We start from the raw sequence: 13,440 nt of genomic DNA on the forward strand, positions 1-13,440 counted from the left end.
GACTGGAATTGCAATTTTCAACAGCCATTGCCTTTTTGTTTGTTTTTGTTTTATTTGTTTAAAAGGAAGACAGTGATATTGCATTGGCAAATTCCCCATAGAAACAAAGAGTGGAACAAAAGAATAATAAAGGCACCTCAACTTTTCCTCATTTATGGAGGACAGTCTTATAATATGCATCCAGATATCCTCCAATCACACAAGCTGAAAATTGTTCCACTTAACTGCAGTTCTGTAACCATGCGGGAACCAGTCCTGTCTGTGTTCTGTGCACATCCAAAATCCCTGCTGAATGACCCGCCCTGGGAGCAAGTTACCAGTGACCCAGGGCTGGGGTGGAAGGAGAGTGCAGGTGGAGGGGGCAGAGCCCAGGGCTGGGGTGGCAGGGAGGTGCAGGGGGGAGCCCAGGGCTGGGGTGGGAGAAGCCAAAATTTTTTTTTGCTTGGGATGGCAAAAAACCTAGAGCCGACCCTAGAGGAAAAGGTGAAACAAAAAGCACAAACCCCAATGTCTCCAGTGGTTCTAAGGAACAAAATCCCAGGTGCGGAATGAAATTCTTCCTCTTTAAGCTCGTGTTTTCCATGCCTAGAAATCAACTGTCACCAGATGGATCAGACTGAACAGGTTTCAAACCTCCAGGAGGCTCTTACCTTCTAAACAGGGACAGCTGTTTTCTAGTAAAATCACTGAAAGGGAAGGAGAAAACTCGAAAGAGGTTCCTCCTGGCGCTCACGTCCGTGAACCCGAATACTCTCTCAGTCCTCAGAGAGAGACCTGGAGAAGGAGACTTGCTGAAGCAAAGCCACAGGGATCTCTGAGGTTTCCCTGGCCCCTAGCCCCTGTCCTGCCTGGCTGATGTCAGCATCTCTCTGTGAGGTCACCACCTCCCCACCACCTTGGACCAATAGGCTGAGGGCCTGCAAAAGGCCTTTGTGATGTCACTGCCACACCCCTCCCTTGCTGTGCCAATGTCCTGCCCCTGGCCAGGCACTTTGGAGGTTTGAGCTACTCCCTGTGGATCACCCCACTCCAGGAGCGTTCGTTCTAGGCAGCAAGCCGGCTAGACAGGGAAACATCAGACGCTGCTCCCAATGCTACACTCAGTTTTTCAGAAATTAGTCGACTTTATGGCCAGAAGAGACCATTAGAGCATCTAATCTGACCCCCTACGTATCACAGGCCTCCTGTAGGACACAAGAGCTACTTTTGGGGCAAACACATTCCAGAAAGGCATCTAGTCTTCATGAAATGACATCAGGAGATGGAGAATCCACCACTATCCTTGGTAGCTTGTTCCTGTGGTGAATCATCCTCGCTGTTGAATATTTGAGCCTTAATTGTAATATGAATTTGTCTCTTTTCACCTTCCAGCCACTGGGTCTTGTTATGCCTTTCTCTGCTCGATTCAAGAGCCCTTTAATACCCAATCTTATCTCTCCATTAAGACACTTCAACACTTCAGTGAAGTCACTTTTCTATCTTCTTTTGATCAGCTAAACAGGTTGAGCTCTTTCAATAGCTCCCTAGAAGGCATTTTTCTCCAGCCCTCAGAACATTTGGTGGCTCTTTGCTGCCCCAGCTCCAATTTCACAACATCTTTTTCAAACGAGGACACCAAAACTAGAGGCAGTATTCCAGTATCAGTCTCACTGATGCCGTGTCACCTCCTGTGACATTATTGACATAATCTGTAACTGTATAGATAACAGTGTACCGTTGCGACCGCTGTTCTATATTTGCAGCCAATATTGTATAAAGGTTATTGTGTAAGGGGGTCTATGGAGAGGTTCTGATTGGCTGATAATGATGCTATCTCTAGATGTGTATCATTTTTGTAGTTGACGTTATGAATATTGGTTCTATGCTGCCTGTATTTCAAACTTGTGCTCTGCTTGTGGGAAACACCCCAGACAAGTTGGTGTCAGTGCTGCCTAGCCTGCTTGATGCAGGTTAGGTAAATGTGAGAACCACTACACTACAGAAACTCCATTACAGTGCCCTGCCCTGCCCTCAAATTCCCTGCACTTTGGTGGTGCTCACCCTGGCACACACTGATGGGCGAACCTGGAGAAACTGACAGCAGCTCTTTGATGGGTCAGCTGGAAGAGCAGAGGACTGGAGCCAGGGATCAGGAAGTCGTCCTTACATCACCCTTGTGACTCTAGCTTGAAGGGGAGCTTCTTTTTCTTCCCCTTGCTGAGAAGCAGAAAAAGAAGAAAGAAAGGTTCGGTGGGCCAACTGGCTGCAGAAGCCAATGCTGCCTTTTCCTGTAGTGAAGCCCAAAATGAGGGACTTGCATTGAGTAAAGGCAGTGCTGTGCTTCCAGGAAAGAGCCCACTGCTGCAGGAAGAGGGATGAAACAGCCTGCTGAAGCCTGGGATTGAATCAGGGACCTTTAGAGATTCAGTCTAATGCTCTCCCAACTGAGCTACTTCAGCACCTGCAAGAGGCCTTTTTGGGCTGCTGCTTCTCACCTTGGAGTTTATTCTCCATAAACCATCTCTCCAGTCTACAATGGCCAATGCAAGACGGACATCGCTTGCTATTTTAGCCTTTGGAAACGTCATCAACTAGTCTCTGGATCAGTCAAATGCTGCACTTCAGTTCGTGGGGGAAAGGTAAGAGAAGCGACCTTTGAACAAAGGGCCTGGGGTTAATATCCTAACGCTGTCTGTCTCCGACTGTAACACTATTTAATACTGGCCCACCCTGTGCTGGTGAGTGCTCCATTTCTAGATGTTAGTACATTTCAGTTACTGTCAAAATTAAAAGTTTCTATATGCTTAAAAGAAATGATTTTTAATTTGCTTATATACGGCATGAATAAATACAGATTTACACATCCTAGCATGAACATTTATTGTCTTATATGATAGAGAAAATCCTGCATCCTAACTGTGCATCAAAATCATGAAATGAGCTACAAATGCAATAAAAATAAGGTATTCAATGGTTTAACATATGGAGCGGGGCTGGGGGGCACTGAAGACACTTCTTGCCTGGGATGCCACTTGGTCTAGGGAGGCCCTGTCAGGAAAGCAGGAGTTAGTCTCACTTGCCTATTTCCAGGCTGTAATCTGTGGGCGCCCTGCTCTGGGGAAGGGATCGCGGTAGCCCAGACTCAGGGCTGGAACAGGCCCCGGATTGAGGGGGTGGTTGCAGGGTTTGCAGCGCTCTGATGTCTCAATGTGTCCCCCCAAAGCCTCAGATCTGCGTCCCCAGAAGGCTCCTGTGCTGCCTCCGCTCCTTTCACAGTCTATAGCAAGGAGCAGCAGCAAGGGTCAGGGATGAGCTTTAGGCACTAGGTGCGGGGCAGAGGCTTCAGGAGGAAACCCAGCCCCCAGAGCAGAGGGAGATAGGAGGCTTTTTCTCTCTCCTTAGTCATGGGCTATAGCTCCGAGAGCTCTGTGAAATGCCTCCCCGCCCACAGCCTGGGGAAGGGGAAGGAGCCCCAGGTTCTAGCTCGATTTGGAGGAGGATCACTGGACCCTAGAATCACTTGCTGCCCTTTCCCGGAGAAACCTGTGATGCCCAGAACGGGGCTGAGATAAATGCTGACAGGAGTCAGGAATTGCTCCCCTGGAATAGCAGCAGGACTGGGCAGCTGGAAATCTCCCCAAAGGAGCTGAAGCCTTGGTGGGTCAGACATAGATGCCCCAGGTACTGCATGGGGGGCTTAGGTTTGTTTCTGGACAAGAGCAGTGAGAGTTTTATTGCCTCAACATTTCAGTGGAAAATTCAGACCCCAACTGTGTGTGGTGGGGAAGTCGATAGTGATTTCTTTGGTTTTGATTTAGTTTGTTCTCTCTCTTATTCTCATTTTAAAAACCCTTGATCATTTTGATGGAAAAAATGTTTATACAAGGCCAAGGAAAAGTAAGAAAAGTTAAAAATCTGTGCTGGAGTGAGGAGTCTCTGTGTGCCAGGGCAGGGTGGAGATTTTCATGGGGAGGGGTTAGGGATAAACGAGAGGCTTTTGCGGGAACACAGGGGGATGTTTTGCAGTTTAACCTCCCCACTTTCCTGTGCTGCTGCCCAGCTCAGACCCCACTGACACCCCTGTGACGAAGTGGGAATTTTCTGGATGTTTTGTTTGCATCTTGTGTATACCTCAGTTTCCCCTATTTGTGGCACGATTATCTAGGTTAAAGGTCCAAAATGTGGGGTGCCCCCTGCCAGGGGGATGGAGTAACATTCAGAGGGATGAAACTGGGCCCGGGCCAGCCCCCATGGGGGTGGGGAGGGGGAGCCACCCAGCTCCACTCTTGGCTCCAGCCCCAGCTCTGGCCCCTGCCTCAGCCTCCTTACCCCTGTCTGTGTCCCTTCCCCCTTAGCTGCGGCCCCACTCCCAGCCACGACCCGGGGGGAGCATGGACAGGGGTGGGGGGCATGACCCTGAAGTGTTTTGGGACCACTGATCTCGGTGGTGGGACAAGGGGGTTAAATCTTGGCAGAGACCCCCAAAGGGCAGGTGTGGCTGCTGTCGAGCTGCCTGGGCCCAAACAATGGCCACAAATTCTGTCTCCTAGCAACCGATGGCCGGGGCACACCTGCTGCAAGAGGCCAGCTGGCTGGGAGGAGTCGGAGAACAAAGAACGATCTGGAGGCCGGGTGAGCAGGTTGCCAGGGAAACAGGACAAGGGACAGACGAGGGGCAAAGGGCCTGGCTGAATTGGGCTGTTGGGAGCAAGGAGTCTGCTGGGTTGGGGAGTCGAGGGGAGAGCCCAGGCTCTGAGTTCGGGGTCTGCCCAAGATGGACGTTGCTGAATCTTCCTGCTTCCTGTGCGAACACAGAACTTTCCCAGGCTGGATCCCAGACCCCTAACGAACCTTCTGTTGTACAGCACTGGCTGAGTCACTGGGGACTGTGGAAGTTGGGGTGCAGGACTCCGCTTCGGGGGGGGGGGTGAGGCTTTCCGAGGTGTCCGATTCAGGTGGACTCACTGCAGGAAGCTCCTGGTGTGGACCAGGGGGGCTGAAAGGTCCAAGGTCAGTCCCAGGAGGTGCTGAAGCCAAGGAGGCTTCCCCCAGTGAGGGCGTCCCCTGGGGGTGTCACACTGAGGAGGCTCCTGCCTGGGTTTGACTCCGAGCTGTTCCAGAGCACGGAGCCTGTGTGCCCGTCACAGCCCCCCAGCATGTGACCTACAGGCTCCACTCTGGCAAAGCTCCCTGTCCCTAGGCTTTAGCATCACTAGCCCCTGCTTAGTGACTAGGGGTCAGTTTAGGGCAGCGGACCCCAAAATGTGGGGCGTGACTCCTAGGGGGACACAGAGGAAGATTGATGGGGGCACCTCAGGGCCTGAGCCAGCCCCCATGGAGGGCAGGGAGGGAGCCCCACTCAGCCCCACTCTGTCCCAGCTCTTCCCCAATCCCACCCTCAGCCTGGGCCCCTGGCTCCTGGCCCAGCCTCGACCCCCTTACCTCTGTCCGCACCCCCATCCCCAGCAAGCAACGGCCCCACTCCCAGCCCCGGTTCTCGACCGCGGCTTCCGAGGGGCCACAGCTATGGATACGAGGGCGCAGTGTGAAATGTTTGGGGCCCACTGGGTTAGGGTGACGTCCTCAATCACTTCTCTGCAGTCCAATGAAAGCGATTCCTCACCCACCCACCCCTCCGTCAGGACGGCCTAGGTACGTTCTGCTGCCCTTCACTCGTACAGGGAGGAGAATAACATTTCATTCCACTCAATGCTAAAGTGATTTGCAACCCACCACCATCCCAAACTGGTCATTTTGGGGAAGCGGCCCCATCATGCTGCATAGCTAGGCAGAGTAGGGGTGTCTATGCAAACACAGCCTGTTCCTGAAGTCTTCCCCCAGCTCCTCACTAGATGTGAGGGGGGAGCTCATTCAGCCCCTGCTTACGCTTAGTATTTAAAAACTCCTTAGTGGCCCTCTCTCTGCCTGCCTTAGATTTCTCCTCCTGTCCATTTCTTGATAGCTCAGATGAGGTGGCCGAGTGGCTAAGGTGATAGACTGCTAATCCATTGTGCTCTGCGCACATGGGTTCAAATCCTATCCTCAGCGGCTGCATTTAGTCTTCACCCTCCTTTATAGACAACCGTCTCCCCCCTTTGGTACAATGACAGATCAAACAATGTTGCTTCTTGCAAACAAAAACCTTCTCAGAATCTCTCCCCCACCCACCCACCCCTTGCTTCAAATAAAATGTCTAAATACCAGATTTCTAAAACAATTCTCTAGTCCGGCATTTCTTAGTTTTTATCTCAAAAGGGAACAGCCTCATAATCTCCCCCAAACACCCTGGGACTTCCCCAAATAATTAAACTACCCCCAACCTGAGCAAGGCCACAACAGTGAACCAGAGCTAGTGCCTAGGCCAAGCTGTTCTGAAGGAGGCAACTCAACCATTTTCTCTCTGCTTCCCTTGGCAAAGTCTGACTGAGAAAACAGAATTCCCCAAACTGAAAATTTTCTGCTGAAAAACCACTACTAGTCTGTTTGGGGACTTTGGTTTGAATGTACTATTATTATTCTCTTCTGATTTCTGAATCAGTTTTGTCATCCAGGTGTGTTTCCAGCTGTTGAGTTGTGGGGGAGAGAGGCTAACTCATAATGTCTCTACCCCCCCTTTCATAGTTTCTTCCAACTAGCTAGGAAGTACCTTTGCTAGGATGTGAGCAAGCAGTGTCCATTGTCGCTGTGCTAGCTCGGAGAAGTCTGCATTGTACACGGCTCCTGGGATAGTCCTTGGGAGTGTGGATCCCAGCAGCGAGTCTGGCTCCTCCATTGTCACACCTGAAAGGCTGGTGGTGGGCATTTCCCAACCTCATCTCAGTAACACACACAGAGCAAAACTTCCCAGCCAATGCTACACACACAATCCAACACAATATTAATGTTCAACAGACCAAGACTTTTGAAATGATACCTCACCAGGCAGACTTTGTACAAACCGTATCACCATTATATGAGACTGGTGAATATGGGGCTTCCAGGGTGCTGCTTTGAGCACAGCGTGCCACCCCTGGGCTGACATTGCAATGGAGACGTACCCTTAGAGTCCATCTCTCCTGGGATAAAGATGGCAGCACGGCTGGCCTGCCGCATCTGACTTGGGCTCATGGAGCTAAAGCCGAGAGGCTAAAAACTGTGGTGCAGATATTTGTGTTCACACTGAAGCCTGGGTTCGGAAACCCTCACCCCTCGTGGGGTCTCAGAGGGTGGGCTCAAGCCCATCTGTCTGCACTGTAATTTTATAGTCTTGCAGCCCAAGCCCCATAACCCTGAGTCAGCTGACCCGGGCTTTGTGACAGGTGCCCTGGGTGTGTTAATCACAGTGCAGACATAACATTAGGCTACGTCTCCAGTGCAATGAAACACCCACGACTGGCCCGTGTCACATTAATCAGGGTCATGCGGCTTGGGCTGTAAAGTTGCAGTGTCCGTGTCTCGGCTCAGGCTCAGTCCCCTGCTCCAGGAGCCCAGAAGGTTGGGAGGGTTTAGCAAGTGGAAATGGTAAAACCGCAGGGGAGTATTACCCTGGACTCATGGCATTTCTCCATTGGTCTGTCTGCTCTGGGGCAGGGACAGAAACACGTCCTGCTGCTTTTGTTATTTCAAAGGGCGGGTTAGGATTTTCATTCTCAGACACGGTGCACAAAACAGGACTCAACCCTCGGCATAAACTAAACGAGCTGCCCACAGATTCTGGCAGCCACAATGAGCATTTGGTGTGAGAGCTCAGACCTGCCCCTGTCCCAGAGGGACGGGGTCATCTGTGAGGGGACTGGACCACTGACCTATCAGCTCCAAACTACCAAACTTTCAGTAACTATCATCAGTGCCTGTGAGTGTAATTCAAACCATAAGAAAAACCACACTAGGCTAGACCGAAGGTCCATCTAGCTCTGAATCTTGTCTTCTGACAGTAGCCAGTACCAGGTGCCCCAAAAGCAACTCAGTAAGGTACCACTGGAACTTGAACCCAGGATCTCCTGTATACAAAACACATTTTAGCCAGCTAAGCCATGGTGCCTACAGCTGCTGAAGGGATCATGTCTGCACACACCTGACTCTCTGCCAACCTCCATCTGGGCCTGACAAGCTTTGCTGGTGTTTGGATTCAGTAAAGCAGAGGAGCAGGGGAAGTTTTACTCCCAAGGTTCTTTGGACAGGTCTACACTACAAAATTAGATCAGTGTAACTACATTACTTAGGGGTGTAAAAAATTTACCTCCCTAAGCAATGCAGTTATATCAACCTAACCCCGGTGCAGATAGCGCTGTGCCAACAGGAGGGCTTCTCCCATCAACATAGCTTGGGGAGGGGCTTGGTTAGTGAAGATGAAGAGAATAGGTGGCCCATGGCTCTTGCATTTGGGGAGGCTGGGTGTGAGCGCTGGAAGCTCCCTAGAAGTGGGGGGCCCATTGGTGCCCAGACCATGGCACTGCCCCCCCCTTCTCCTCTCTCTGAGGCCCCACCTGTGCTCCCCCCTTGCTCCTGTTTGCCCACTTCCCACCCCGCGCTCTTCCTCTTTGGCTGAGGACGGCTGAGCCACCTTTCGCTTGCTCCTCTCCGCCCCCAAGGCCTTCCTGCCTGCTGCTCGTGCCTCTCCACCCCATACCACAAGGTCTGCCCACCAGCCGCCACCTCCCTGACCCGTCCCTGCAACCCACCCTGCCCACCACCCACACCTCTGTGCCTCTCCCTTGAGACCTGCCCTGCCCACTGCCCCCACCTCCGAGACCTGCTCTGCCCACCGCTCAAACCTCTCTGCCCCTCCCCTGAGACCCACCCTGTCCATGTCTTTCTTCGGTCGTCTGTTGTTATTCCATGAAGCATCAAGAATGGAATAAAAAGCTGAGTTTACTCCAGGGTGAGGAAACAAAGAAGCCACCAACCCCCCAGCATTGCTGCTTTAGTTAAAGTGTTTAGTTAAAACAGCTATTGAATGTCCTCCCTATGCCCCTTGTGTCACCAGAGCACATCCATGCTAGCAGTTCGTGGATGGCAACAGAGAGCAGTGCACTGTGGGCAACTATCCCACTGTGCAACTGGCTGCATGGTGTTTTGGGAAGGGTTTGCGATGCCTCACGGACTGGTAAAGCATCACATGATGCAGGTTTCTCTATCCCACCATTCCACGGGCATCTTACTAGATTGCCAGCTGCTTTTCAACTGCGGTGTGCGTGGCGGGGTAGAGACTGTTTGTGTTCTGGGGAGAGACAGTGTGTGTGCTGGGGAAGAGTGAGTGCGTTGAGTTAGGTAGGAGCGGATCATTATTATCCCTACTCGAAAGAGAGAGAAGCTCAGGCTGAGAAAGGAGAATTGACTTCTCTTAGGTCACAAAGCCAGTCAGGGGCAGAGCTGGGAATAGGACCCAAAACCCCTGATTTTCAATCTAACCATCGGATCTTGAATTTCATACACTGAATGACCTGAATAAAGTGCTCACAGATGAGCTCCAGACCAACAACAGTGGACACGAATTATTCAGCACGTATTTGAGGAGAACTGCAATGTTAGAGAATCATGAACTGCTCAGAGACCATTAATGTAGAGAAACAGCAAAATTCATCAAACACAGAACTGGTTCTGACTTATTTCCTTGGTCTTAAAAGAGAACAACAAGGACCTGAGTCTCCTCCCTGTCAATAACCCCCTGCTCAGCCAATCAGGGTAGAGACTGAGGACGGGAGGCGGAGGGTTCTCACCAGAGAGCCCAAAGGATGGCCCAGGTCACTGGTGGGGATCACTGCCCGAGCTCTATTTCAGCCCCAGGTGTGCAATAAAATTCTGCCTATTTAAGCTCGTGTTTTCCATCCCTAGAATTCAACTGTCACCAGATGGATCAGACTGAACAGGTTTCAAACCTCCAGGAGGCTCTTACCTTCTAAACAGGGACGGCTGTTTTCTAGTAAAATCACTAAAAGGGAAGGAGAAAACTGGAAAGAGGTTCCTCCTGGCGCTCACGTCCGTGAACCCGAATATTCCCTCAGTCCTCAAAGAGAGACCTGGAGAAGAAGACTTGCTGCAGCAAAGCCACAGGGGTTTCTGAGGTTTCCCTGGCCCCTCGCCCCTGTCCTGCCTGGCTGATGTCAGCATCTCTCTGTGAGGTCACCACCTCCCCACCACCTTGGACCAATAGGCTGAGGTCCTGCCAAAGGCCTTTGTGATGTGACTGCCACACCCCTCCCTCACTGTGCCAGTGTCCTGCCCCTGGCCAGGCACTTTGGAGGTTTGAGCTACTCCCTGTGGATCACCCCACTCAAGGAGCGTTCGTTCTAGGCAGCAAGCCGGCTAGACAGGGAAACAGCAGACGCTGCTCCCAATGCTACACTCAGATTTTCATAAATGAGTCAACTTTATGGCCAGAAGAGACCATTAGAGCATCTAATCTGACCCCCTGCATATCACAGGCCTCCTGTAGGACACCATAGCTACTTTTGGGGCAAACACATTGCAGAAAGGCATCTAGTCTTCATGAAATGACATCAAGAGATGGAGAATCCATCACTTCCCTTGGTAGCTTGTTCCTGTGGTGAATCATCCTCGCTGTTGAATATTTGTGCCTTAGTTGTAATATGAATTTGTCTCTTTTCACCTTCCAGCCATTGGGTCTTGTTAGGCCTTTCTCTGCTCGATTCAAGAGCCCTTTAATACCCAATCTTTTCTCTCCATTAAGACACTTCAACACTTCAATGAAGTCACCTTTCAATCTTCTCCAGCCCTCAGAACATTTGGTGGATCTTTGCTGTCCCAAACTCTAATTTCACAACATCTTTTTCAAACGAGGACACCAAAACTGGAGGCAGTATTCCAGTATCAGTCTCACTGATGCCTGTCACCTCCTGTGACGTTATTGACATAATCTGCAACCGTATAGATCACCGTTGCGACCACTGTTCTATATTTGCAGCCAATATTGTAGAAAGGCTGTTGTGTAAGGGGTCTATGGAGAGGTTCTGATTGGCTGATAATGATGCTCTCTCTAGATGTGTATCATTTTTGTAGTTGACGTTATGAATATTGGTTCTATGCTGCCTGTATTTCAAACTTGTGCTCTGCTTCTGGGAAACACCCCAGACAAGCTGGTGTCAGTTCTGCCTAGCCGGCTTGATGCAGGTTAGGCAAATGTGAGAACCACTACACTACAGAAACTCCATTACGGTGCACTGCCCCGCCCTCAAATTCCCTGCACTTTGGTGGTGCTCACCCTGGCACACACTGATGGGCGAACCTGGAGAAACTGGCAGCAGCTCTTTGATGGGTCAGCTGGAAGAGCAGAGGACTGGAGCCAGGGATCAGGAAGTCGTCCTTACATCACCTTTGTGACTCTAGCTTGAAGGGGAGCTTCTTTTTCTTCCCCTTGCTGAGAAGCAGCAAGAGAAGAAAGAAACGTCCGGTGGGCCAACTGAGTGCAAAAGCCAATGCTGCCTTTTCCTGCAGTGAAGCCCAAAATGAGGGACTTGCATTGAGTAAAGGCAGTGCTGGGCTTCCAGAAAAGAGCTCACTGCTGCAGGAAGAGGGATGAAACAGCCTGCTGAAACCTGGGATTGAACCAGGGACCTTTAGATCTTCAGTCTAATGCTCTCCCAACTGAGCTACTTCAGCACCTGCAGGGGCCTTTTTGGGCTACTGCTTCTCACCTTGAAGTTTATTCTCCATAAACCATTGCTCCAGTCAATAATGGCCAATGCAAGACGGACATCGCTTGCTATTTTAGCCCTTGGAAACGTCATCAACTAGTCTCTGGATCTCTTGAATGCTGCGCTTCAGTTCATGGGGGAACGGCGAGAGAAGCGACCTTTGAACAAAGGGCCTGGGGTTAACATCCTAACGCTGTCTGTCTCCGACTGTAACACTATTTAATACCGGCCCACCCTGTGCTGGTGAGTGCTCCATTGCTAGATGTTAGTACATTTCAGTTACTGTCAAAATTAAAAGTTTCTATATGCTTAGAAGAAATGATTTTTTCATTTGCTTATATATGGCATGAATAAATACCCTTTTACACATCCTAGCATGAACATTTATTGTCTTATATGATAGAGAAAATCATGCATCCAAACTGTGCATCGAAATCATGAAATGAGCTACAAATGTAATAAAAATACGGTATTCAATGGTTTAACATATGGAGCGGGGCTGGGGGGCACTGAAGACACGTCTTGCCTGGGATGCCACTCGGTCTAGGGGAGGCCCTGTCAGGGAGAACAGGAGTTAGTCTCACATGCCTATTTCCAGGCTGTAATCTGTGGGCGCCCTGCTCTGGGGGAGGGATCGCGGCAGCCCAGACTCAGGGCTGGAACAGGCCTCGGATTGAGGGGGTGGCTGCCTGGTTTGCAGAGCTCTGATGTCTCAGACAATGTGTCTCCCCAAAGCCTCAGATCTGCGTCCCCAGAAGGCTCCTGCGCTGCCTCCGCTCCTTTCACAGTCTATAGCAAGGAGCAGCAGCAAGGGTCAGGGATGCGCCTTAGGGCACTAGGTGGGGGGCAGAGGCTTCAGGAGGAAACCCAGCCCCCAGAGCAGAGGGGGATAGGAGGCTTTTTCTCTCTCCTTAGCCACGGGCTATAGCTCCGAGAGCTCTGTGAAATGCCTCCCCACCCACAGCCTGGGGAAGGGGAAGGAGTCTCAGGTTCTAGCTCGATTTGGAGGAGGATCACTGGACCCTAGAACCACTCGCTGCCCTTTCCCGGAGAAACCTGTGATGCCCAGAACGGGGCTGAGATAAATGCTGACAGGAGTCAGGAATTGCTCCCCTGGAATAGCAGCAGGACTGGGCAGCTGGAAATCTCCCCAAAGGAGCTGAAGCCTTGGTGGGTCAGACATAGATGCCCCAGGTACTGCATGGGGGGCTTAGGTTTGTTTCTGGACAAGAGCAGTGAGAGTTTTATTGCCTCAACATTTCTGTAGAAAAATTCAGACCCAAACTGTGTGTGGTGGGGAGGTCGATAGCGGTTTCTTTGGGTTTGATTTAGTTTGTTTTCTCATTCTCGTTGTAAAAGCCCTGGATCATTTTGATGGGAACAATGTTTGTGGAAGGCAAAGGACAAGTAAGAAAAGTTAAAAATCTGCGCTGGAGTGAGGGGGTCTGTGTGGGCCAGGGCAGGGGTGGAGATTTTCATGGGGAGGGGGTTAGGGGATAAACGAGAGGCTTTTGCGGGAACACAGGGGGATGTTTTGCAGTTTAACCTCCCCACTTTCCTGTGCTGCTGCCCAGCTCAGACCCCACTGACACCCCTGTGACGAAGTGGGAATTTTCTGGATGTTTTGTTTGCATCTTGTGTATACCTCAGTTTCCCCTATTTGTTGCACGATTATCTAGGTTAAAGGTCCAAAATCTGGGGTGCACCCTGCCAGGGGAATGGAGTAACATTCAGGGGGATGCAGCTGGGCCCAGGCCAGCCCCCATAGGGGTGGGGAGGGGGAGCCACCCAGCCCCACTCTTGGCTCCAGCTCTGGCCCCTGCCTCAG

General features: G+C 51.0%; 1 non-coding gene across 1 annotated transcript; it reads right to left on the reverse strand.

Annotated features, from left to right (window-relative positions):
• Positions 1–11,504: 11,504 nt before the first annotated feature.
• Positions 11,505–11,577, reverse strand: TRNAF-GAA. Its single transcript has one exon. It is a non-coding gene; the product is annotated as a tRNA-Phe (tRNA).
• Positions 11,578–13,440: the final 1,863 nt, after the last annotated feature.

The sequence above is a fragment of the Mauremys reevesii genome, linkage group 14 (genome assembly GCF_016161935.1).
Source record: "Mauremys reevesii isolate NIE-2019 linkage group 14, ASM1616193v1, whole genome shotgun sequence".
NCBI lineage: Eukaryota > Metazoa > Chordata > Testudines > Geoemydidae > Mauremys > Mauremys reevesii.